The sequence below is a fragment of the Harmonia axyridis genome, chromosome X (assembly GCF_914767665.1).
Source record: "Harmonia axyridis chromosome X, icHarAxyr1.1, whole genome shotgun sequence".
NCBI lineage: Eukaryota > Metazoa > Arthropoda > Insecta > Coleoptera > Coccinellidae > Harmonia > Harmonia axyridis.
Genome location: NC_059508.1, coordinates 2,823,575 through 2,848,908, shown reverse-complemented (window position 1 = coordinate 2,848,908; position 25,334 = coordinate 2,823,575). Strand labels below are relative to the sequence as shown.

At 34.0% G+C, this 25,334-nt stretch overlaps 1 protein-coding gene across 3 annotated transcripts in view; it reads right to left on the bottom strand.

Moving 5' to 3' along the window:
- The window catches only part of LOC123686716 (nucleolysin TIA-1), a 446,243-nt gene that overhangs the window by 420,075 nt on the left and 834 nt on the right, over positions 1 to 25,334 (bottom strand). The window lies entirely within an intron of this gene.

Here is a 25,334-nt window from a genome sequence, read left to right as displayed (position 1 = left end):
AGCTATTAGAAACCCTATCTGTCTTAACTGCCACGATGTTCAATTCATTTTTTGGCACGTCAATATTCGCAGGATGGAAGAAAACTATTAAGGTCATCATTGTTATAAATTCAGGATGTCGGGACTGAAATTAGGTCTTCTTTTCAATCGATATACTTTTTTTTGTTATGTGTTCTCAAAAAGTGCAATTGACGCATGAATGACGAGTGCCCGAAAACTCCTGGTTTGACGTTATTGCCATTATGTTTATACAATGTCTTATCTTTTTTCAAGGTTCACACAGTTTCCACTGGTGCATCATCGATTTTCCCGCTTGTCAGATCGTGAGTTTTACAAAAAATTAGATCCACCAGGGTCCAAATTAGCTCATTAGCATATTTGTCATTCGGTTACGATAAAATTGGGGATATTAAGGTGGCAGAACGAAATTAAGCAGCTACAATATTTTTTCAGCAAATTCTCCCCTTCCCTACAGATAAGGGAAATCTGCATTTCTTAGTTGGCAGTCAGGCCGAAATTATTCATAGGGGAGGGGGGAGATATGGAAACAATTTTCCAGAAGAAACAATTACATTTTCAGGTCGCTGTTCAAGCCCGTGATATATTCCAATCACGAATTTTATCTAATTTGACGATAAATAAACCGGAATAGAAGAACGGAGAACGAAAAAACGACGTCGGTTATTACGTGCAGCATATGATTGTTTTACGTTGACAGCTTAAATACCTACATGCGGCAATTTCTATTCTGCATTGTGGAAATTGTTTTTCATTCACGTGAACTGAACGGCGATCAAACATTATAACGAAAAAAAGAATGCTGAAATGAATACTAATTGTTCTCTTTCGCAAAAATGATAGAAATTTATATTCAACGTGCGCGTTCGGTGATTGCCTATGCAATCACTCAGAAAAAAAAGTTTTTCCCGCCATTGGATTCGAAAAGGCATCATTCGTGTATATCAGTCTGACAACGATGTTGGAGAAATACACGTTGGTGAGCTCTCTTTTAATTGACTCTTTGTTTTAGAATCAGAAATGTCAGTTAAATTGGATTTATCAGGTTCGCTTCTTGAAATAATACTGTAATTTGATCGAAATTCATAGTATTGCATTTTTCCTTTCTATACACTGTGTCCGTTAAGTATGGAACAAAGACCATTTTGAGAAATTTTCCTGAAACAAGTCGATATTTGATTTTAATAAACCGTATTTTGGAATAATAATCTAATATACAGGGTGAATTACTTTCGAGTTATGACGTCACCGTCATTTTTTTAAATGAAACAACCCCGTTTTGTATCAATTTTCCCATTACTCTAGCTGAGCTAATTCCAAAATGTATCACATGTTGATTCCATTTGGTACAGGGTGGACAAAAATACAATAGTTTTGTGTGTGCTCATAAAGTAACGCGTAACATTCCTTATTAGTTAAATAAAAAATATTATCAAAAATACTTATTGTCTAGCGGCAATTGGTTTGAATGTAACACCCTGTAGTTTGTTACATTTCTAGATTAATAAAAATGAGCTGTTTCCAAACGTATTTGGTACTTGTGATCTAGCAGACAGAATAAGAAAGAAATGATTTCTTATCAATTCAAAAAAAAAAATCGTAGTCGTCTAGTTTTTTGTCAAATGTCATAATTTGGTTTTTGCCGATAGACAATAAATATTTTTGATCATATTTTTAAATTAACTAATAAAAATGTTACGTGTCACTTTATGAGCACACACAAAACTATTGTATTTTGTCCACCCAACAAACAGCATTTTGGTTTTTAGTGAGTTTTTAATTCTTTATATTGTATCATTTTTATTCTCAAAAATACCGCTGAACTTGTGTGTAGTTGTATTATGTTCCTCTTATGAGGTGCCATCAATTTTATTAATTTTATATCCCTGTAGCCCTGATGAAGAATCAATAAAGATTCGAAACGTTGACAATGTTGATAAAGGTTTTGGTTCCTTTTTCGCCGGTTATCAAGCTGTGATTATCTGTTTTTCATCAATAACAAGATCTTTTCCTTACTGCTTCACATTTATTTTTCGCTTGAGGCACAACCGAAAAAAGTCAAAAAATTCGTTACCGAAAGATAATCTGTGGTTCGGAAGGTTATGGCATGATAACAATTGTTTGTTTTCCCGTGTAAAAGCAACAAAGAATTTTTCAATCACCCACTGTATCGGTGAATTCAAGAGAACCACAAAAATCCGTGATGGATTTTAAGGACACATAATCAAGGAAAAAGATTTGTTTTGAATTCGTTTCTCAAAAATCTTACATTCATTATATTAGTTCATTGAATTCAATGTTCAAGTATTAGGATTTTCATTGAATACACAATTTGCATGCTCGGTAAAATAAGAAAAATAATAAATCAAGATGTGAACTAGTATAGTTTTTTCAGTTGTATTCCCTCATTAGCTGAAAAGAGATTCTCCTCACCCTCTTGATTTAAGGACTTTCTGTTTACTATTCACAACTATCCTGATCTGAAAACTAGCGAATAAAGAAGCATATTTATACTAAAGATCAGAAACATTCATGTACTTTCCAAGGAAAGGCTTACGGATCCACCGTGTTGATACAACAGCAGCAAGAAGCATTCACCAGGAGGAATCTTTGTGTTGAAATAAGAAGACTCGTTCCTGAAAATCTCATGAATACATCTGCCCTTTAATCTTTTTAATCAATAACTGTGAAAACCGTGGCAGAGCCTGAATACATCTACAGGAAAAATAGCCTCAAATTTGAAGCCATTTGAATAAATGTAAATTAGAAGCGGTCTGCCCCCAAGGATTATCCGTCCCCTCCGCTTCCAAGTTGCTAAAGATGACTTGGTGACGGTATCAATTTTCTTCGGCAAACAAACTGTTAACCAACTTCTTTCCTAACATTCTGTTTGATAACGATATGAGACAAAGCAGACGAGAGCCTGGTCTTTATATAGCCCCAGTTGTAAAAACGCCCTACCCTGCAAAATAAATACGGCATTCTCCAGTGGCGTGTTTACCATGGATGCTACGGAAGCACAGCTTTCATAATGAAAGTAAGGATAATCCATAGAGACCGGAATATATGCATTTACCTATTCAGAAAAATCCAGAGATGCTGCATTATTTAGATGTCTTTCCAATCTTCATAGATAATCTAATGAATTAATCTTTGCTAGAAGAGGACCAAACGATTCTCGTATAACACAAGGCTTATAAAATTCATTAGTAAATAAGGACAATTCGCAGCATTTCTTCAGCTAGGTTATGGAATTATGCATATTTTTCTTGACAATCATCACAAAGGATGTTTCAAATTTTAGAATATTACTTCAAATTTTATATTTTCGAATTTGGATACTTTACTTATTTTAGCCAAAATTCCAGACAATCAAGAAGTTGGACGATGTTTTCGATAGTACAGTTAAAACAACAAACATTAATCAGAACACATAGGTACTATCTCATCTCATATACAAGTTATTTTAAAAGGAATAACAATGATCGTGAAATTATTTTTGGATTCCTACATTATAGCAGACATGTTAATTGAAACGGTTTTGTCTATGAATATCTTTTAACACTACATACACTGTGTCTGTAAAGTATGGAACAAATTCATTTTCAGCTAAACCGACCATTTTAAGAAATAATCCTGAAACACGTCGATTTTTGATTTTAAGTTACCGTATTTTAAAATAATAATAGATTATTATTTTATATTAGATTTTAGATTTTAGATTATTTTATATTAGATATATTATTAGGTATATTAGATATATTATTAGGTATATTGGAATATACAGGGTGAATTGCTTTCAAGTAATGACGTCACCGTCATTTTTTTTAAATTCAATACCCCCATTTTGTCTCAATTTTCCGAATACTTTAGCTGAGCTGATTCCAAAAATGTATCACATGTTGATTCCAATTGGTACAGGGTGGACAAGAATACAATAGTTTTTTGTGTGCTCATAAAGTAACGCGTAACATTCTTTATTAGTTGAATTAACAATAATATCAAAAATACTTATTGTCTAGCAGCAATTGGTTTGAATATAACACCCTGTAGTTTGCTACATTTTTAGATCAATAAAAATGAGCTGTTTCCAAACATGTTTGGTACTTGTGGTCTAGCAGACAGAATATGAAAGAAATTACTTCTCATTTTGTCTCGATTTTCCGATTACTCTAGCTGAGCTGATTCCAAAAATGTATCACATGTTGATTCCAATTGGTACAACTATAATAATATAGTTTATTCTCAGAATAAAAAAAACAAAATTTCTCAAAATGACATCAATTCCCAAAATCTACAAACTATGAAAATAAACAAAATAATTATAGATTAATATATACTATATTTTCGGGTTCATTCTGAATCTGTGAGCTCAACAAATGAAGTAAATCAAGTAGAAATAATTATTTCTGTTCTTGAATATGACCAGACCTCAAAATCGAAAGAATGTGGTAAAGCTTCCCTACTTCCCATGGTCTAGCTAGACCCGCCACTGGCATTCTCAGAGATGATGAAAGGAATTCTCTCGAAAAATAAAACAACTTTGAGGATTTTTAGGACTTCCATATCAACATTCCATCACAATCAGTCATATACTGAATGACATCTATACGAGCTACAAAACAATTAGTAACTTGACAACTAAATATAATTAATGGATTTGAGACGAATGCTTTTCAGTTGATTATTTTCAATAATACACCATTGGGTTTTGGGCAGTGTGAATCGAAATATCGAATAAGAAACTAGGAAAAGCACTGCCGTTAGGTCATACGCTTTTCCCGTTTGGGAATACCGCCAAACGAATGTAATGACAATATGTTGGAAAGAAATACATACATTAATAAAAAAATATATATGGGTGACAAAGTTTTCCTTTTTCCCTTCCACAAACTGTGAAAATCTAAGTAGAAACAAGAAGAAACTGTATCCTCTACCACTTCAAATCACTGTCTGGTATAGGCATTATTATTTCGTAGGAGAGTTAATTATTTTGAACACTCCTATACTTGTACCCTGTTCAATCAAAGCCATGTTGGAAAGGGAATTGTTCTATGACCACATCATACTACCTCTGTTTAACTAATGAGATTTCATATCTATCCCTAGCATGTTTATCTACAATATCCAGAAGTATCGTTGCCAATACTGTATATGGACAGTAAAACATCTTTTCCAATGAATATTAATAAAATAAAAACACTTGACCAAGTATACGTTTCACAGTTTATTAATAAAATATATAAGATCTTGTTGACATGCATGTTTCGGGTTTCATCTCATTTTCAAAACTGAATAAAATAATATATACAAGTACATATAGATGACTAGGTGACAGATGTTGAAAGTGGAGACAGACGGAAATCTAATTGATCATTTACAATTGGGAGATTTTGTTTTTGCGCTGAGGATATTTCTAAAAATGCCAAGAGGTCTAAACGTTCAATTTGTCAATTATTTTAGGAGGGTATCCATTGTTCATGGCTAATACTTTCAGTGTTTGAACTTCTTTTTCAAAGTTAATTTCAGATAATGGAATTGAAATCAGTCTATGTACTAAGGTGTGAAATGCAGACATCTTGATCTTATAAGGGTGTGAACTGCTGTTAGGGATCAAAATATCAGATAAAGTGGGTTTTCTATATATATATATCAAATTCGAGATGTTCATTTATTATTTCCACCTGAATGTCTAAGAAATTCAAACACTTATTGTTGTCCTTCATTTCTAAAGTGAACTGAATGGAGCTATAGAAGGAATTCATCAAATTTAAAAAAGAATTCAATTCTGAAGTCGAGCCAGTCCATATACAGAAAATATCGTCCACATATCGCTTCCAGTACATTACATAATCGGTCAAGCTGATATTCGCAGGGGAAAATATTTTCCTTTCTAGGGCTGTCATGAATATTTCACTAAACAAATTGGATGAAGGGAAATCAATTCCGAATTTTCCAATAAAACTTTCATGTTTCTTGAGATCAAAGAAATTTCATTTACTCTTCAGATGAAAGAGTTATACGAAGGCTACTATTTATGTATTGAGAATTGGCAACACTGATATTGTCAGGAGAAATCTGATAATGACATCGTAAAATTTGATAGTTTTTGTGTTATAAGTACTCATAACGTTTCGACGTACGAGCACAATTTTTGTTGTTTACAGTAAATTGAAAATTTCATGTCTGTCAAAATATGGATTTAACTCGTGAAAATTTTCGAGCTATGAAAATTATGACTTTCGACGTGGATTAAGAAAAATGCATCTATCAACTAAATTCAACTTCTGGCGATGATGCACAATTTAAAGCCACTGTACTGGGTGGTACAGTGAATTCAAACGTGGACGTAGTTCTCTCTCGGATGAATTTGAAAAAGGTCTTCCAAAATCAGTCGTTGTGCGGGAAAATATTGAAACTGTGCGAAAACTGATTGGAGAAGATCGTCATGTGACATATCAGGAAATCGAGAGATGTTAAAGCATTAGTATGACTACCATACTTAAGATTTTGCATGAACATTTGTGTGTTCGGTAGCTCTGTGCAAGTTAGACTCCACATTTGTTAAATGATGCTCAAAAAATTGCTAGTGTCGATTGGTCGCGTAAAATGATTTCGAAATACAACTGTGGTGCATCCAAAGCGGTATACAACATCGTCACAGGTGACGAGTTGTGAATGTATGCATACGAGCCAGAAAAAAAGGCCAGTCGGCAGTTTAGGTGTTTCAATGTGAAGCAAAGCCAACAAAAGTTGTTCGTTCTCGAAGCGTCAAGAAGCAAATCTTTCTCCACGAAAACTGGTCCTGTGGCAATTGTGGCTCTTGAAAATCAAAATACCGTTAATTCAGAGTGGTATGAAACCGTTTGTTCTTCTGGAGTTTTCTGTAAATTGAGAGAAACAAACCCAAAATGATAAATCATCTTGCATCATGACAATGCGAGCTCACACACATCAAATGCAACGAATGAGTATTTGGACACTCAACAAATCAAATTTATGGGTCATCCACCTTACATCCCCGACTTCGCACCGAATGACTTCTTGCTCTTCTCAGAAATTAAAAATCAACTTCGTGGCTACGATTCTCATCCCACGAAGATGCTGTTGAGGTCTACAAAACGCATGTTTTAGAATTATCATCTTCTGACTGGAAAAAATATTTCGAATGATGGTTCAATCGCATGCAGAAATGTATAGATCTCAAAGCAGTCAAAATATTTTGCATCAAAATCGTTTGTTTATTTTTTGTATTCTCAATACATAAATAGTAACCTTCGTAGATTCGAATGAATTTTCTGTTAACTCATATTGTTCCTAAATTTAAAAATATCTTATCTGAGCCTTCTGTCTCATTTTTAATAATTTTTTTCTTCCATTCCATCGCCAACAACTGTTAAAAGGTGCTCCAAAGAAAGAAATGTTGCTCTCAATAAGAAGTGATTACCACCCTTGAAGCCAATTTCGAGATCAAAGACGAATCTTTCAACAGAAAGAGTATTGACAACTTGGAGGGCCTTTGAAGTACATCGATGTCACTTGAAGGTGGTTATGTTAACGAATAATGTTGAATGTTGATTTTTTCTTAATTTCATGGTTTTATTTGTACAGTATCTCAGGATCTATGGATTTATAAGCTAGGAACTGAACATTTTCAATTTTGAGGAACGGAAGAGAATAAAATGATGAAGACAAAGCTGTTCATGATCCTGCAGCAGTAAAAAGGGTATTTCCGACATAAATTCCATTTCTCAATATTTGACAGCTTTCTGGAAATATTCCTTAAACTCATTATACGCATTTTTCAGGATAACTTGCATCCATTTTTTCTTAATACTGAATAATCTGTACCGAAAAAGGAAACCAGCAGATGGTCCAGCTTAAAAAAATATTTCAGGGATTGATGGAGATTATTAGAGAATCGGCCTCCAAAATAAATCTTTCTCGTTTATTTCCAAGAAGTTCATTCATTTCCACGAAGGTGTAGGAGGAATTTTTCTGTTCTAGTTCTCAGACATCGCCTTCAAACGAGATTAGTCCGCTCTATTCAGAAAATCTCTAAACGATCATTCTGCTTTGAAGCACCACGAATAGGATATCTTGAAAGTGCTGCTTTTAATGTTCAGAGTGACAAGCTGAGTACAGCGTCAAACGTTCAAATACACCAAGTGGGCAGAAGTTCTAATAATTGCGAAGAAATAGAAGAGGCAATCAAGAATAATTTCATATTTCGGAAAGGGAGTTGGAATCAGTCGACTGTTGGAAAAAACGTTAATTGATTCAGGATGTCAAGTATGATGGATATGTCTTGTTTTCTTTGGCAACATATTGTTCATTTCGGACTGTTCTCCCTGTGCATTTGAGCGGGAGTAAATTGCATCCCCTACACATGAAGGGGAGTCTTGAATAATTCCTTAAACATCGAGTTTTCTCTGTGAAATGATCAGGAAGATTTCGATATTATTCCGCATAGAAAACCTAAAGATGCGGAGACGTAGTTGAAAAAATATCATAATATTATTTTTTATTTGTGATTGCAAATTCGTGAGGGTACCTACGATGATAGGCTAAATGACAAGAAAATATACCGTACAAAAAATACTGGATTCTAATTCATCTAGAATTGGCGAGCCCAAGAGAAAAACAAAAAAAACATCAACCAAATTTACTTGACCTAACCCAAGTACCTAGTCGTACAACTTTGCTTCCGCCATTTTTTTCGAAATTCGGAAATTAATTGTAGAAAACTGATTATATAGGGTGTTTTTTCGAGGTATATATCTTTAAGTTGGCATTACTCTTCAAGATGGCGACCGATTTAACAGCTGTCAAGTGATTTCTTCTCAGTTTGCTTTGGCAATTCATCATGAGTAGACTCACGCCCGAACAACGCTCGTAAATAGTGCAATTTCATTTCGAAAATAATGGTTCTGTGCGGAATAAGTATCGCGTACTACGTCCATTTTATTTAGTTTAGCGATGAAGTGTATGTCGAAACACCGTTACATCCAAAAAAACTAATTGTTTGGTGCGCTTTATGGGCTGGTGGAATCATCGGTCCGTACTTCTTCAAAAAAGGAGCTGTGGTTCCAACAAGACGGCGCAACATGTCACACAACTCGTGCCACAATAGATATATTGAAAGACACGTTTGGTGACCTCCTAATTTCACGTTTTGGACCTGTGAATTGGCCTCCAAGATATTGTGATTCAACACCGCTAGACTACTTTCTGTGGGGCTATGAAAAGTCATTGGTCTATGTGGATAAGCCACAAACCCTTAACCATTTGGAAGACAACATTCGCCGTGTTATTGACGATATACGGCTACAAATGTTGGAAAAAGTCATCGAAAATTGGACGTCCAGATTGGACTACATCCGAGCCGGCCGTGGCGGTCATATGCCAGAAATCATATTTAAAATGTAATGCCACAAGATTATCTTGCGGATAAATAAACTTCATGTCAATCGAATAATCCATCGTTGTTTTATTGCAATTTAAAGTTGTTCGTGTAGGATGGCGAGGAAGAAGTGAAACGAACATAGGGGATGCTAACAAACTTCTCAGAATTAGGAACAATAATCGTTTCAGTAAATAACACAAAGAATACATTGAATAGCGTAGATCAAACAGACCAAACATAATTTGCCTTGTTTAATAAGATGATCAGAGGCTTTAATAACATAATTGGCGAATCTTCAATCTGAATTCGGCGAAGTTCGTTTATAAATCAAGTTCCACAACCATGATGAGTTAGAAACAAAAACCACGTTGAATAATGTTCCTTTATCTTTATGTCTTGTCCTGACATTTTCATTGTGAAGGCGCCCCCTTATTTATCAAAAGTTACAGGAAACTTCTCTTCTATTTCCGAAACTGATTAAGCTAGATTTCTAATCTCTGACATTTGCATTTTCTGGAAAGCTCAGTGGAAATACGAGGGAACCTAATTATGGCTTCAGTATGAATAAGCCATAGTTCCAAATTAGTTATTAGATTAGAAATGGTCGGTTTGGTCACAATACTTGGACTTTGGACTAGCTTAGGGTTCTTTGTGCGCGAGAACAAAAACATCGTGTTTGTCCCTTTGAGATCGGCCTTAACAGAACTTTGGGGATGCGCTTTAGACCAACAAAAACCCGGAGACAAGAAACAATGTTTGTACTTCGAGATATATGACTGGAAGGTCTTATAGCATGGTCTTTCAGAATCGGTAGAGCAGACGAATGATGTAATTGCACTGAATAAACAAGATTTTGTAACGCGAAATGAAGAGCAATCCGGTTATGATGGGAAGCACTCAAGTATATATTTGTTTCCTCTCAACATAACTTTCATTGTTGTATTTCAGGATTAGGCCATTTGTGAACACACATTCGATTTTGGAAGGGAAATAAGCTAAAAAGTGTGTGTTGCATGACTGCCATTTGAGGTAAGCAGTGACTTTATGTCATAACCTGGTTGAACTGGATATTTATATTCTCCTAAAATTCGCATTGAAAATTAGCGAGAACATTCCAATGTTTTTCATCTCTTCTATATAATCCATTTCATTTTCATATGACGCTTGTTTGTCATAGATGGATGTCTATCAATCAAATGAAGGGATCATTTAGAAATTCCGAATTAATAAAATCTCAAAGGTGTAGAATCCAAAAATTAAATGAACAATCCATTCGTTGGCCGTCCAGAGCTTCCCTCGAAAACTAGCTCTTCAGCTTTATATGAAAATCGGTTGCTCTATGAGGGCTGCCTTTTATTTCGGTAATTGGCTACCCTGATGACTGAACATCACGATGATGTAATCCACCAAAAAAAAATCTGGATGAAAGAAGTGGCCCTTTAGATTTGCTTTCGAAATAAGCATATCACAAGATGAAATATTTGAATTCGAATATCTATGCCAAATTTGAGTTGGATATCTTGTGAATGGAAAGTGCTATGAGGAACAAAATCTAAAAAAATTAAACTTTAACTTCCTGTATCTCGAAAATCCGAGAAATCTGTCATATTCGTTTGTAACTCCAATTTAGGAACAGTCTTCATAGTGCATACATATACCTTCACGAAATATAAAAGACTACTTGACCAAATTCAAAAATAAAAATCAGAAAATTACTGGGATGATACTGAATAGAATAATATACAAGGTGATTCACCGCGATGGCCTATTAGGAGTTTATGGAAAACTGATCACAATATTGTACTCAAAATTTGCATGCTAGGGATTGAGATAATGATCCTTCTACCTCAAATATTTTGAGATCACTACTTCCAGTTCTACCGGAAGCAGACTACTACTTCCTTGTTTCAAAAGGCACAACCAGTATATTATTACCTCATTAGATAGCTTTTTTGATGACAACTTCAGCAATATGCCATACCTTGGGTGAAAATTCATCGGTTCATGAGTTAATGGAATTCTTATGAAAAATATTGTGGCTTTTTTTTTTAATTTCTGCAGAAAAAGTTTCCTTCAAAAAAAAAATTTTTTCATTTTTGATTCTACAAATACGTAGTATTATATGACTGTTTGCGATTTGGACCAAAAATGTACAAGGTGTTTATCAGAAGATCATGAACAATTCAAATATATCAAAACTCAAGATTTTCAAATTAAAACCCATATTTTTTATTATTTCAGTCGATTCTACGGACAAAAAGAGTGGGGGTTACTCCAGCAAACCCTATACCTAAATTTAATACTTCAAGAGTTATCGAGGAAAAACCGCAATTTCTAACTGTGAGGAGTAGTCTGTGACTCTTGGAAAAAACAGAAAGAAACTGAAATTCGATGTTTCCATGACTAAATTTGACATTTCATGCTAGATATAGGGTTTGCTAAAGTAACCCTCACTACATAGAATGGACTGAAATTATAAAAATAATAGGTTCTAATTTGAAGATCTCGAGTTTTGGTGAATTTGAGTTGTCCAACTTCATGATCTTCTGGTAACCATCCTGTACATTTTCGATCGGAACTGCAAACAGTTTTATAAAACTAGGTATTTGTAGAATCGAAAATGAAAAAGGTGTTTTCGAAAAAAAAATTTTTCGAGTCCACGTCGCCACCATTTTTTCATGAGAATCTCATCAACCCGCGAATCGTTCAGAAGTTCAGAAAATATTTTAGAGAGAAAGATCATTATCTCAAACCCTAACATGCAAATTTTCAGCACAAAATCATGATTATTTTTCCATAAGCGTCTAATTGTCCATCGCGGTGAATCACTCTGTATTAATATGCACCGCAAGGATCTAGGATACGAAACGAATGCCCCTTATTCGAATCCTGCCGCTAGATATTCATGTGAATTATATTTTCCTTGCGTTTTTCCATATTTCAAGCGAACAAAGAATATAATAAACCATAGTGTGAAATTTGTAGGGATTTTTCTTTATATGATTTTACCATATAGAATAGAATAGAATGGTGTCGTACCTCACGTTGGAAAGTGAGCATTTTCTCATAGAAACCTAACTGAATGACATAGTTGGTTCACAGAGAAACCTCAGTTAATGAGATAAAAATTCCAGCTGCGATTTTCACTAAACGAGGTTTCCCTGTGAAAGAAATTCGGAAGGACATCATGCTCAAAATTGGGTAAATTGAAATTTGGGTAAAAGTTGGACATTTAATGGATTTCTACAAAATGATTCAATCAGGAAGATAAGCCCCAACTCGCATTAGAAATTAATATTTCGAGTTGGAGCATTTCGGTTTTCCATTCTGGCTGACTTTATTCCCCTTGTGCTATCGGAAAGTCACATCCGAAATCGTGATGAGATTCCGGGTCATAAAATTGATGTTTTGTGCGGTCAACACAGCTTTCACATCTTGAATCTATCGAAAATACGGTTAATGTACCATTTAGTTGGCCAGTTTTCTTTGCTGGCCTTAGATGTCACGTTTCACTTGGCTAAACTGTATTTCATGAAGTTTGTCATGTATTGGTGGAAAATCATCGACCTTCCTAGGGGATTTTCGAACATTGGGCTTCCAGAAGTATTTTATGATTTTCGAGCATTTCCGCTCGGTGGATCCTACCATTAGTGCTTTTCCTTAATGCCGTCCAGCAAGGGCGTAGATATTACTTTCACTTGGGGGTTCTGAGGTTCCAAAAAGCGAATATCGAAAGTTATTATTTGCACAATTCTTCTGATATGAAATTCGTTTGAATTACATTTGATACAAAATTAATTTCAATTAATTAATGTATAATATTTTTCACATACCGGGTGAAGCATTTAACTTGAGACAGTCAATTATGCCAAAAATTATGTAATTCAGAAAAAATTTCAACTAAAAGATGCAAGGTATCAAGGGCGAAACTAATTGAACATATTGTGTTTTGACCTTAACCTTGAGTTCAAGGATTTCAAGGTCAACTTGATTTTTTCAAACGGAAAGGTAAAGGGTGTTTTTTTAGAGCTATAGAACTTTTAATTGCAATAAAACAACGATGGATTATTCGATTGACATGAATTTTATTTATCCGCAAGATAATCTTATGGCATTACAATTTAAATATGATTTCTGGCATATGACCGCCATGGCTGGCTTGGATGTAGTCCAATCTGGACGTCCAATTTTCGATGACTTTTTCCAACATTTGTGGCCGTATATCGGCAATAACACAGCGAATGTTGTCTTCCAAATGGTCAAGGGTTTGTGGCTTATCCGCATAGACCAATAACTTTACATAGCCCCACAGAAAGTAGTCTAGCGGTGTTGAATCACAAGATCTTGGAGGCCAATTCACAGGTCCAAAACGTGAAATTAGGCGGTCACCAAACGTGTCTTCCAATAAATCGATTGTGGCACGAGCTGTGTGACATGTTCCGTCATCTTGCTGGAACCACAGCTCCTGGACATCATGGTTGTTCAATTCAGGAATGAAAAAGATCATAGATAACTTGATTCGTTCTCGAGTTACAGAACGTTTGTGGAAGATTACTGTTTCAAATACTTCGCTTTATCTTGGTTCTGGAGATATTCTAAAAATTCTAAAACGTTTCTTTCAGTAATTTTAATGGTATGTGTCATACTCATATCACATCTTAGAAATTAATTACCGTTTTAGAGATATAGAGGGGAGATGGCGTTTTTTAAATTGGACACCCTATATTTTTCAACGCAGTTTTTTCAGCCGCAGATTTGTGGAAAAGCATCCCGTTATCGGTTTCTCAAAAATGTCATGCGTTTCAAAGACATTTAGATTTTTGACTTTTTTATGAGACACCTTATATATAATTTCTTTTCATTTATTCCGAGATTCAATTCACTTTGTGTCCATTATATCATTGTAATTCAGTCATATATAAAGTGTAATATAAATTGGTTTGGTTGTTTTCGATTTGATTTTCATCTGCTATACTCAGCGTTTATATGAAATTGATTTCTTAAGAATTTGAATGAATCATAATAAATCTTTGAGAATACAATGAACGTACGGAAATTAATCTCGAAAATTGTTTTGTCTGTAGTTGAAGGATTATTTCGAAAGTCTGTCTACGACATTTTTTCCTCGATCCGGTATTGCTAAAATAAATGGAATATACAATACTATACATTTTTTCATTAGTCGAAGAATTGTTTTGAGAGTCTGTCTTCGACAGTGGAATATATACACTGTCCGTAAAGTATGGAACAAATTCATTTTCAACTAAACAGACCATTTTAAGAAATAATCCTGAAACACGTCGATTTTTGATTTTAATTTACCGTATTTTGAAATAATAATCTGATACACAGGGTTAATTACTTTCGAGTAATGACGTCACCGTTTTTTCTTCAATGGAACATCCCCATTTCGTCTCAATTTTCCGATTACTCTAGCTGAGCTTATTCCAAAAATGTATTACATGTTGATTCCAATTGGTATAGGGTGGACAAAAATAAAATAGTTTTGTGTGTGCTCATAAAGTAACGCGTAACATTCTTTAAAGTTAAATTAACAATATTATCAAAAATACTTGTTGTCTAGCGGCAATAAACAAATAATGACATTTCACAAAAAACTAGACGACTATGTTTTTTTTTGAATCGATAAGAAATAATTTCTTTCATATTCTGTCTGCCAGACCACAAGTACCAAACATGTTTGGAAACAGCTCATCTTTATTAATCTAAAAATATAACAAACTACAGGGTGTAACATTCAAACCAATTGCCGCTAGACAATAAATAAAGGGTGTTTTTTTTAGAGCTACAGAACTTTAAATTGCAATAAAACAACGATGGATTATTCGCTTGACATGAATTTTATTTATCCTCAAATTAATCTTGTGGCATTACATTTTAAATATGATTTCTGGCATATGACTGCCACGGCTGGCTCGGATGCAGTCCAATCTGGACGTCCAATTTTCGATGACTTTTTCCAACATTTGTGGTCGTATATCGGCAATAACACGGCGAATGTTGTCTTCCAAATGGTCAATGGATTGTGGCTTATCCGCATAGACCAATGACTTTACATAGCCTCACAGAAAGTAGTCTAGCGGTGTTAAATAACAAGATCTTGGAGGCCAATTCACAGCTCCAGAACGTGAAATTAGGCGGTCACCAAACGTGTCTTTCAATAAATCGATTGTGGCACGAGCTGTGTGACACGTTGCGCCGTCTTGTTGGAACCACAGCTCCTGGACATCATGGTTGTTCAATTCAGGAATGAAAAAGTTAGTAATCATGGCTATTGTTATGGATCGTATATATATTCAAGTTGTTGAGATTATGTTGTTGATTTGATTTAAATTGATTCGATCCAATAACTAAATTTGATACTATATTTTTTATGATTTTGCGCCGACTCTATATATCTCAGGAGGGTTCATTCAAATTCAATTATATATTTTTTTTAATTTAATTAATATTTTCAAAATTCACTAACTATAAAGAAATTCTTATCTAATAACTAAATTTATATTAATCTAATCTTATATTTACGTATTCAAATCTTCATCGACCTCATCAGTGTTCTATGTTATGGTATGGTATCGTCTTCTATGCTCCTAACCTCGAATGGATTATAACCTTAATTCGTATTAATTCAGTTGCATTGTTTTGAATCCATTTTCCATTTGATATTGCTTCAACTTGCTTGAATCCAGGGTAATTTCTTCTTGAAATTGATTAAATAATATTCCACTTCTTCTCACAATGATTTTCAGGTACGTATTTAACAATTTTAATATCTTGCAAATTTTCGTAAATAAATTCTTTCGTTTATCAATTATTTCGGGTAAATTTCTTGAGTCAGGTGATGTGCTCTCAACAATGGTTTTTTACTGACTGATTAGCTGTCATTCGGCTGGGCTTTATATAGATTTTCAATTTTTTCTTGAAATCAAGATTGCCTTGGATGTCAAAAAATTTTCCAAATATGATGCTTTCGCAATTTTCTCTTTTGAGGTAAGTTTTCCTTCTTCAATCTTGATCTAGTTAATTTCTTCATTTTTTTCCGCATCTTTTGGTACCACATATGTTGCATTCGGTCGATTCGAAGTTACAAAATTTTCAAATATTCTATATACAATTTGGAAATTTTTCTAATATTCACTTTCTTTGGCCTAATATTCAAATATTTCTATCTATAACTCCTAAAATCTACTACATATTTTTAAATTATACTATAATCTAATGAAATATATACATTTTTGTATGTTTGAGACATTAATTACTTTGGAATCCCTGATTTATCATTCGATATCCTATCCCTATCCATTATTTACAATTTTATTAGGAATTTTGGCTAGTATTACATTTTTGAGATTGCATCTAGATGTAATTCACTAGATCCCAAGCTATTTCATGAAAATTAACATATGAAATATAAATTAAATGATTATTTTTTATCATTTTGAATGAAAATTGAATATTCAGTCTTTTGACTCTTTTAACATTATTACATGAATATCTTTTGTTGATTTTATCAAATTGAACTTGAATTTTATTAATATTTTCATTTTGTTTCAGATCCTGAGATGTTTTGAATGAATATTGATATAGTACTTGAGAAATATTGGATTTATGCTACTTTTATAATGTGCAAATGAATGGAATAAATGAATAAAGTTACTCTACTTTTCTTTAAAATTATTGGATCATATCAAATTAAAATTCATTATCTATTTGATGAATTTGCTTTAGTTTCCGAAGGATAGAGTCTGGTAATGTATTCTCATTGATTTTATAAGTTGATAATACCATTCCATAACACTATATACCGATCACCATTGACTGTAACGTTCTGGCCATCATCGTTTTTGAAGAAGTATGGACCAATGATTCCACCAGCCCATAAAGCGCACCAGTCGGTTTTTCTGGATGTAACGGTGTTTCGACATACACTTGAGGATTAGCTTCACTACAAATGCGGCAGTTTTGTTTGTTGACGTAGCCATTCAACCAGAAGTGCGCTTCATCGCTAAACAAAATAAAATGGACGTAGTGCGCGATATGTATTCCGCACAGAACCATTATTTTCGAAATAAAATTGCACTATTTGCAAGCGTTGTTCAGGCGTGAGTCTATTCATAATGAATTGCCAAACCAAACTGAGAACTGAGCTGTTAAATCGGTCGCCATCTCGAACAGTAATGCCAATTTAAAGTTATATACCTCGAAAAAAAACACCCGTTATTTTTGATAATAGTGTTAATTTAACAAATGAAGAATATTAGGCGTTACTTTATGAGCACACTAAAAACTATTGTACTTTTGTCCACCCTGTACCAATTGGAATCAACATGTGATACATTTTTGGAATCAGCTCAGCTAGAGTAATCGGAAAATTGAGACAAAATTGGGGTGTTCTATTCAAAAAAATTGACGGTGACGTCATTACTCGAAAGTATTTCACCCTGAATATTAGATTATCAGGATAATTCCTTGAAATGGTCTGTTCAGCTAAAAATTAATTTGTTTTAACCTCACGGACAGTGTATATTACTTCATCTAGTAAACAATTAGCGTGAAAAATCGTTGAAAATCAAATGTTTTCTAATTCTGAATTCATGTCTGAGAAATGACTGAAATTATAGCAGAAGCGTAAGGTCGTCTTCGGCCGTTTAAAACCAACAAGGGTACATGTCTAATCCACGAATAATGGGTTAATTTCGGCATTTTGTTTTTGTTACCGGAAACTAGTAGTCCCTTGGCGTTCTCGTAGCTTCAATCTAATCATCTTTCCCTTCAGCTTGACCGTAATGTTTTCTTGTTCCTGGTTAGTGTTTTTCTTTCATCGCAATATTGCCACGCCACTAATCGTCTAGATCTGGCCAAAGGAAGAAAACCCACATTAGGGAAATGCGCGGTTGTCCATTTCCACCTCGTTTTCTAATTGATTTCGTGCAACGGCAGAATTTTCTCAGTTTCTGTCCGACCGCATCATTAGTTTCCCTTCATCCATCTTTTGATTGAGAAAAAATAGGGAAAAATATGCTACGCTTTTGTTTCGATGTGGGGAAATCACCCTGAATTCCCGAGGAAATTTTCTTTTGTCATTTTTTTCTTTGGATTAACTGTAGCGCAGGGTGTCCCGAATTCGATGTTCACTGAGCGCATCTCGAGAAATCTCGATATCGAAATAATAAGATATCAGAAGCGGATCATAAATAACTGACGGAATTAAAACTCTAGGTGTATACGAGGGCTATTATATAGGGTGTTTTTTTTAGAGCTAAAGAACTTCAAATTGCAATTAAACAACGATGGATTATTTGATTGACATGAATTTCATTTATCCGCGAGATAATCTTGTGGCATTACATTTTAAATATGATTTCTGGCATATGACCGCCACGGCTGGCTCGGATGTAGTCCAAATTTCGATGACTTTTTCCAACATTTGTGACCGTATATCGGCAATAACACGGCGAATGTTGTCTTCCAAATGGTCAAGGGTTTGTGGCTTATCCGCATAGACCAATGACTCTACATAGCCCCACAGAAAGTAGTCTAGCGGTGTTAAATCACAAGATCTTGGAGGCCAATTCACAGGTCCAAAACGTGAAATTAGGCGGTCACCAAACATGTCTTTCAATAAATCGATTGTGGCACGAGCTGTGCGACATGTTGCGCCGTCTTGTTGGAACCACAGCTCCTGAACATCATGGTTGTTCAATTCAGGAATGAAAAAGTTAGTAATCATGGCTCTATACCGATCACCATTGACTGTAACGTTCTGGCCCTCATCGTTTTTGAAGAAGTACGGACCAATGATTCCACCAGCCCATAAAGAGCACCAGACAGTCAGTTTTTCTGGATGTAACGGTGTTTCGACATACACTTGAGGATTAGCTTCACTCCAAATGCGGCAGTTTTGTTTGTTGACGTAGCCATTCAACCAGAAGCGCGCTTCATCGCTAAACAAAATAAAATGGACGTAGTGCGCGATACGTATTCCGCAGAAAACCATTATTTTCGAAATAAAATTGCACTATTTGCAAGCGTTGTTCAGGCGTGAGTCTATTCATGATGAATTGCCAAACCAAACTGAGAATAAATCACTTGACAGATGTTAAATCCGTCGACATCTTAAACAGTAATGCCAACTCAAAGTTATATACTTCGAAAAAACACCCTATATAAGTATGACTAGCATACATAAGATTTTGCACGAACTTTTGTGTTCGGTAGTTCTGTGCAAGTCCACATTTGTTGAATGGTGCTCAAAAATTGCTAGTGTCGATTGGTGCCGTAAAATGATTTCGAAATATAACTGTGGTGCATCCAAAGCGGTACACAACAATGTCATTGGTGACGAGTTGTGGATTTATGCATACGAGCCAGAAAGAAAAGGCCAGTCGTCAGTTTGGGTGTTTCAATGTGAAGCAAATCCAACAAAATTTGTTCGTTCTCGAAGCGTTAAGAAGCGAATGGTTGCGTCTTTCTTCGCGAAAACTGGTCCAGTGGCCATTGTGGCTCTTGAAAATCCGACCGTTTTTTCAGAGTGGTATGAAACCATTTGTTGGTCTGAAGTTTTCGGTAAATTGAGAGAAACAAATCCAAAACGACGAATCATCTTGCATCATGAAAATGCGAGCTCAGACAACCCAAATGCAACCAAATAGCATTTGGACACACAAAAAATCAAATGACTGGGTCATTCGCCTTACAGCCCCTATTTCGATGGTTCAATCGCATGCAAAATTGTATAAATCTTAAAGACGATTATTCTAAAAAACAGTAAAAATATTTCGCATGAAAATCGTTTGTTAAATTTTTGTTTTCTCAATACATAAATAGTAACCCTCGTATAGACAAAAAAAATCAATAACTTTGTGAAAATTTCGGTTTATTCTCATCACCAGAACCATGAATAATTCAACTAAATATAAACAAAAATTAATATTTCAGTGAGGACATAAACGATTGAGAATAATTGTAATGAAGTGTGATGGCTACTTCAATATAATATCGTTCATCGTTAAGGAATAGTTCTCTTTAATAAAAGTTACATGTTCATAAAATATAAATTCAATTCGTTTCAAAATTAAATTGGTTTTAACAAAAGACCTGATATATCCCACCACCAAGGCAGTCTTGCTTCAAAGCAGCAATAAAAATAATGCCGTTTTCTTCTCATGTTCAGTGTTTACAGATGTCATAAAAATGCCGTTTTAAAGTACACTCTTTCTGATATTCGAGAAAATCAGTGTGAAAGTGAAAAATACTGGGTCTATGCTCATGCGAAAGTTTGATACCCTTATATCTTTTCAGCACATATAAAACATATTATGATGCCTTACATAATCCGAAAGATGCTCTGGCTTGGAAAATTCGATGAACCATGTGGGCAGGATGGATTATTTCAGGCACAGTCGCATCACTTTTTAAAGCCTCTATGTATCAGCGCGCCTGTATGAACTAACACGAAAAAACAAAACAGTACGTATATCCAATTTTAACACCAAAACTGCATTACCCTATGCTGGATTTTTCATCCTTAAGGCTATACAAGCGTGCGGAATCGCGTGTTCTTATTAAAATGGAGAGGTTTATGATGCGGATAGGCGGATGTGGCCGATCCTGCTATTAAATCCTGAAAGATTCACCCCCGAAAGCTTGCTTCGATCCTATTCGAAGATTCTTGTTGCGTTCCATCTGAGTTATTCCACACATTATTGAAAAACATTGCCGACTCTATACACATTTGTTTACTCACCTCATAGAACGGGCTCTCTGATCTACTAACAATTATAAACCATTAGATTGAATATATTAGTGAAATAAATTAAAGGATCAAAATAAAATTCGAAATCTTTAGCGGATTTTCAAATGACTGTATTTTCGATAACAATGGTCGTACCTCAATTTGAAAAAAAAAACTTTTTGAAGCTTGAAGTTTATAGTTTAGATATCTCACGATGGAAATTTTTCAAGCAACGTGTACTGCTCAATCCTAATGAATACATTATCTAAAATTTCTGTGAAATTTTTTCAGTTTTTATTTTTGACAAACAGACTTGTAATTTTTTTTCTTAACCATTATATGGATGAGATAACTTGTTCATTTAGCTTCAATATCCTTCTTTCAGAATTTTGATACGAGCTTCTCTCGCTCAAATTCAAATATCGAACTTTGAATTGAAAAGGACCTTTTCGTCTTTAACTATCGATATCTCACGAATCAATTACACAGAAAATTTAAGGGATGTTTTGAAATCTTGAATGAATTCTCTACAAGAAGTAGCTCTTGGATTTTCGGAAAAAAAATTCCGTTCTCTACGTTTATTTGAGAAGTTGATAAAAAAAAGGGCTATCAGAGGCATTTTGGATAATCAAGCGCTGAATTGAAAATATCGAAAAAACCACCAATGTTAAGTATGCGTTTTACAGTTCAATATCACCACAAAAATCCCAGAGAATTTCAATTCAATCCATGGAGCAGTTTTTTGTTTCATTCGATCGAATTTTCAAAAAAATTAAAGGATCTCGCCTTCTAACCATGTTAGGGAGTCAAAAATAATTTTTAAATTTTGCAAATTAGTTTTGAGAATGAACTGGCTTTTTTTTAGCGTTGTGAAAGTTCTATAGATGGAAAGTTGAGATATGCAATTTCTGAAGAGCGGGTAGATCAATTCCGAAATTATCTTGGGTATATGAACCAAATTTCGAATTTGATTTGGTATCTAAACTATAAACTTCAAGCTTCAAAAAGTTTCTTTTCAAATTGAGATACGACTATTGTTATCGAAAATACAGCCATTTGAAAAACCGCTGAAAATTTCGAATTTAATTATGATCCTCTAATTTATTCCTCTAGTGTATAATTATAAAGGAGGAAGGTCTACGAGCTTCTTAGATTAACTCATAAAATTAGAAGGATTCATTCATGATAAAAGTTTTTCATTATAAAAAATATATTGAAATTTTCATGGAGATTTTGTATAAACTTTCATAAATTTTTCGATAAGGTGAAAAGTAATGAATAATAAATACCAAAGGATGTTGAAGGTGGAAGGTTATTTCATCTTTCGAACAACATATGGCTGCTCAATATTGAGAAACCTTCAAGCATTGTTTGATTAGGTCCATGATTGTGGTTTTGGGTTTTGCTAGTTTAGCGTTAAACTAGCAAAACCCGCGGTTTCTCCGACAATTTGAGAGCAAAAACTGTTGCAATAGAATAATTAATTAGCCTGAAACGATAAAATAATCAAATAAAAAATTTTAAAAAAATTATATGAATCTAAATAATAATAATTGAATTGATTGGTAATGCGAAGATATTGAAGAATTGAAAATCCATAAATCTGAAACATTCTGCCACTTTAATAAGTCAATGAAATTCCGGTTACGTTTCTTTTTCACGTAATTGTAGATTACCAGTTGAAGGTATATTTCAAACTGAAATTTACACCATATGTTTTTGACGAGGTGCCCTCCATAGATTCCATCACCCTTTGTAGTTATTCTCAGCCGACGATTTTATTATGTTTCCGTACATTATTCTAGAATCACCCAGAACCTCAATGAATAATGAATAACATGGGAACAGTCTGAGCAACCCAATTCTCAACCGTCTCTGTACTTTCTTCTCTCCGTCGCTAGAGCTGTTACTCAAAATATTAGATTTATAAAACTACCAAAATCTATCAACAAATTTCTGCCTTCTTAAACTTTAGTAGAAATGAGAGATAACTACTAAAAAAGTCACACTGGCGATCATAGGCGTAACGAGGGGAGTTAGTAGATAAGAATATATAAAAAAAAATTTAGAATACCAATTGAAGAAAGAATTATAAAAATATCAAAATAAACGTATAGAAATATAGATATAAAAAACATAAACAAATAAATAAATTAACAAATGAATCAATACTAATGAAACGATAAGTAAAAATTAACAGTTATAAATAATTATTATATACAAAACATACAAAAGTGTAAGAGAAGTGATTACCGAGGTTGAAGCCTATTTGAAAATCAAATACGAACCTTTCTACAGAAAATGTATTGAAAAGTTAGAAGAGCGTTGTACTACATGTGTTACCCTTGAAGGTGACTATGTTGGCGAAAAAAGTCAAATTTTCAAGAAAAAATGTGTTTTTGCTAGTTAGGCCCAAGACTCAAGTAATTTTATGGAACAATCACTTAAAAAGAATTTGCGACGATGATGGTACAACAAATTTTGAAAGCTGGAAATGAAAAACTAATGCCTATTATATGAAGACAATACAAGGACTAGGAATGCTGTAGTGAATGTCATAATATTAATAGATTTCAGACTAATCATGAAGCATTATGGAACGAGACCATTGTCCGATCTGTAATGAATTGTTCCATGTTCCAAGTTATGGGTATGTCAAGTGACCCATTGAAATAGATATGTGTTTGATGCAATGTAACTTGGAGAGTAACATGGATGTTGATACATAATTTTGCAGTAGCAAGTTGTTTTTAGGATGGGACACAGCTTTTCAGAATACCTTCTTGGAACACAAAGCCTCAGATAATTCCAAGAGTAATCAAAATATTCAGATCAGGTGTTCTGAGTTTACCTAGATTTGAATACAATTTTTAATTAACATAACACAAATTTGAGCAGTTAATAATTGGTTTCCTAAAATACCAGGAACTTTTGAGGGATAAGAAAGTGCAATCTTCGACACTCGAAAGTCGAAAGAGTCGTCTAGATCTCATCAGGAGAATCGACTTTCAATTGTTTTTATATAATGAGTTGATTCTCCACAGAGCAAACACAATTTGCATTCATGCTTTTAGATTTATTGAATTCTGGTTCCTTCTGATTAATATTCCGTTCAATGAAAATTCATGTACCATTTGACACTGATTAATTATAAAATTATTTGCTCAATCAAGAATTCGACAGATCGATGCATCATTCTTTATAAACAGTGATCGAGAAAAATTTAATTCATGTCTATTTGCATACTCACGGAGAAAGTAATAGTGTTTTTATTATCTAGCACTGAGAACGTAAATCAATATTGACTCGATGGTTTCTCAAATGAGTCCAATGAGTTTTATTTAATTTAGTCTTAGATGCCAACTAAATAGACAGCTTTTTGAAAACCCAAAAAACTAGATAAATTTTTTTCAAAAAAGTTATTATTATTCATGCAAAATTCATTTGATGAAACGATTCGACAATAAAACTAGAGTTATCATATATAATGATTATTTTTTTTTCCATTATGGTTGTTCCACAGAAAAATTTGATTAACAGTGAATGAAGAATCGGCAATAAGGCTTTTACTTCGAACTTTTTGGTCAGACTATGTTCATCCAGTGAAAATTAAATTACTAAAAGGTACCTACAAATTTGTAAAGAATAAAAAATAAAAAAAAAAGTATTCCAACAAAATTCATGATAATTCATCAAATATTTAAGCAATGTATCTGTATGTTGTAAAGAACAAAAAAATGGTTAAAAATCGAAATCACTCGAAGATGTCAAGCGAATCATGACACGAATAACCTAGAACACATAGTTGAAAAAGAAGTATAAAAAAAACCCGACTATCTGTGATGTTCAAAAAGAACACATGTAGACACGCAATCTGATTAACTAGTTTGACATGAAGCGGACCATTTATTTTTTCCGCAACATGCAGTAATGCAGCTTGTCTTGTCATTTTGCTGTCCAATCACTTCCCAACGCAACTCCGGTACAACAATCTGCACTGACAAGCTGCATCAGTATTAATCCAATTCGTCGGAATTTGAGGTTGACCTCAATTTTTCCTTCACGTCCCCACCCCAAATAGGCCTGTCGCTTATGTCGCCGCCAATTAAGATGCACCGAATGTTTACCCGACGCTTCACGTCATCTCTAGCATAG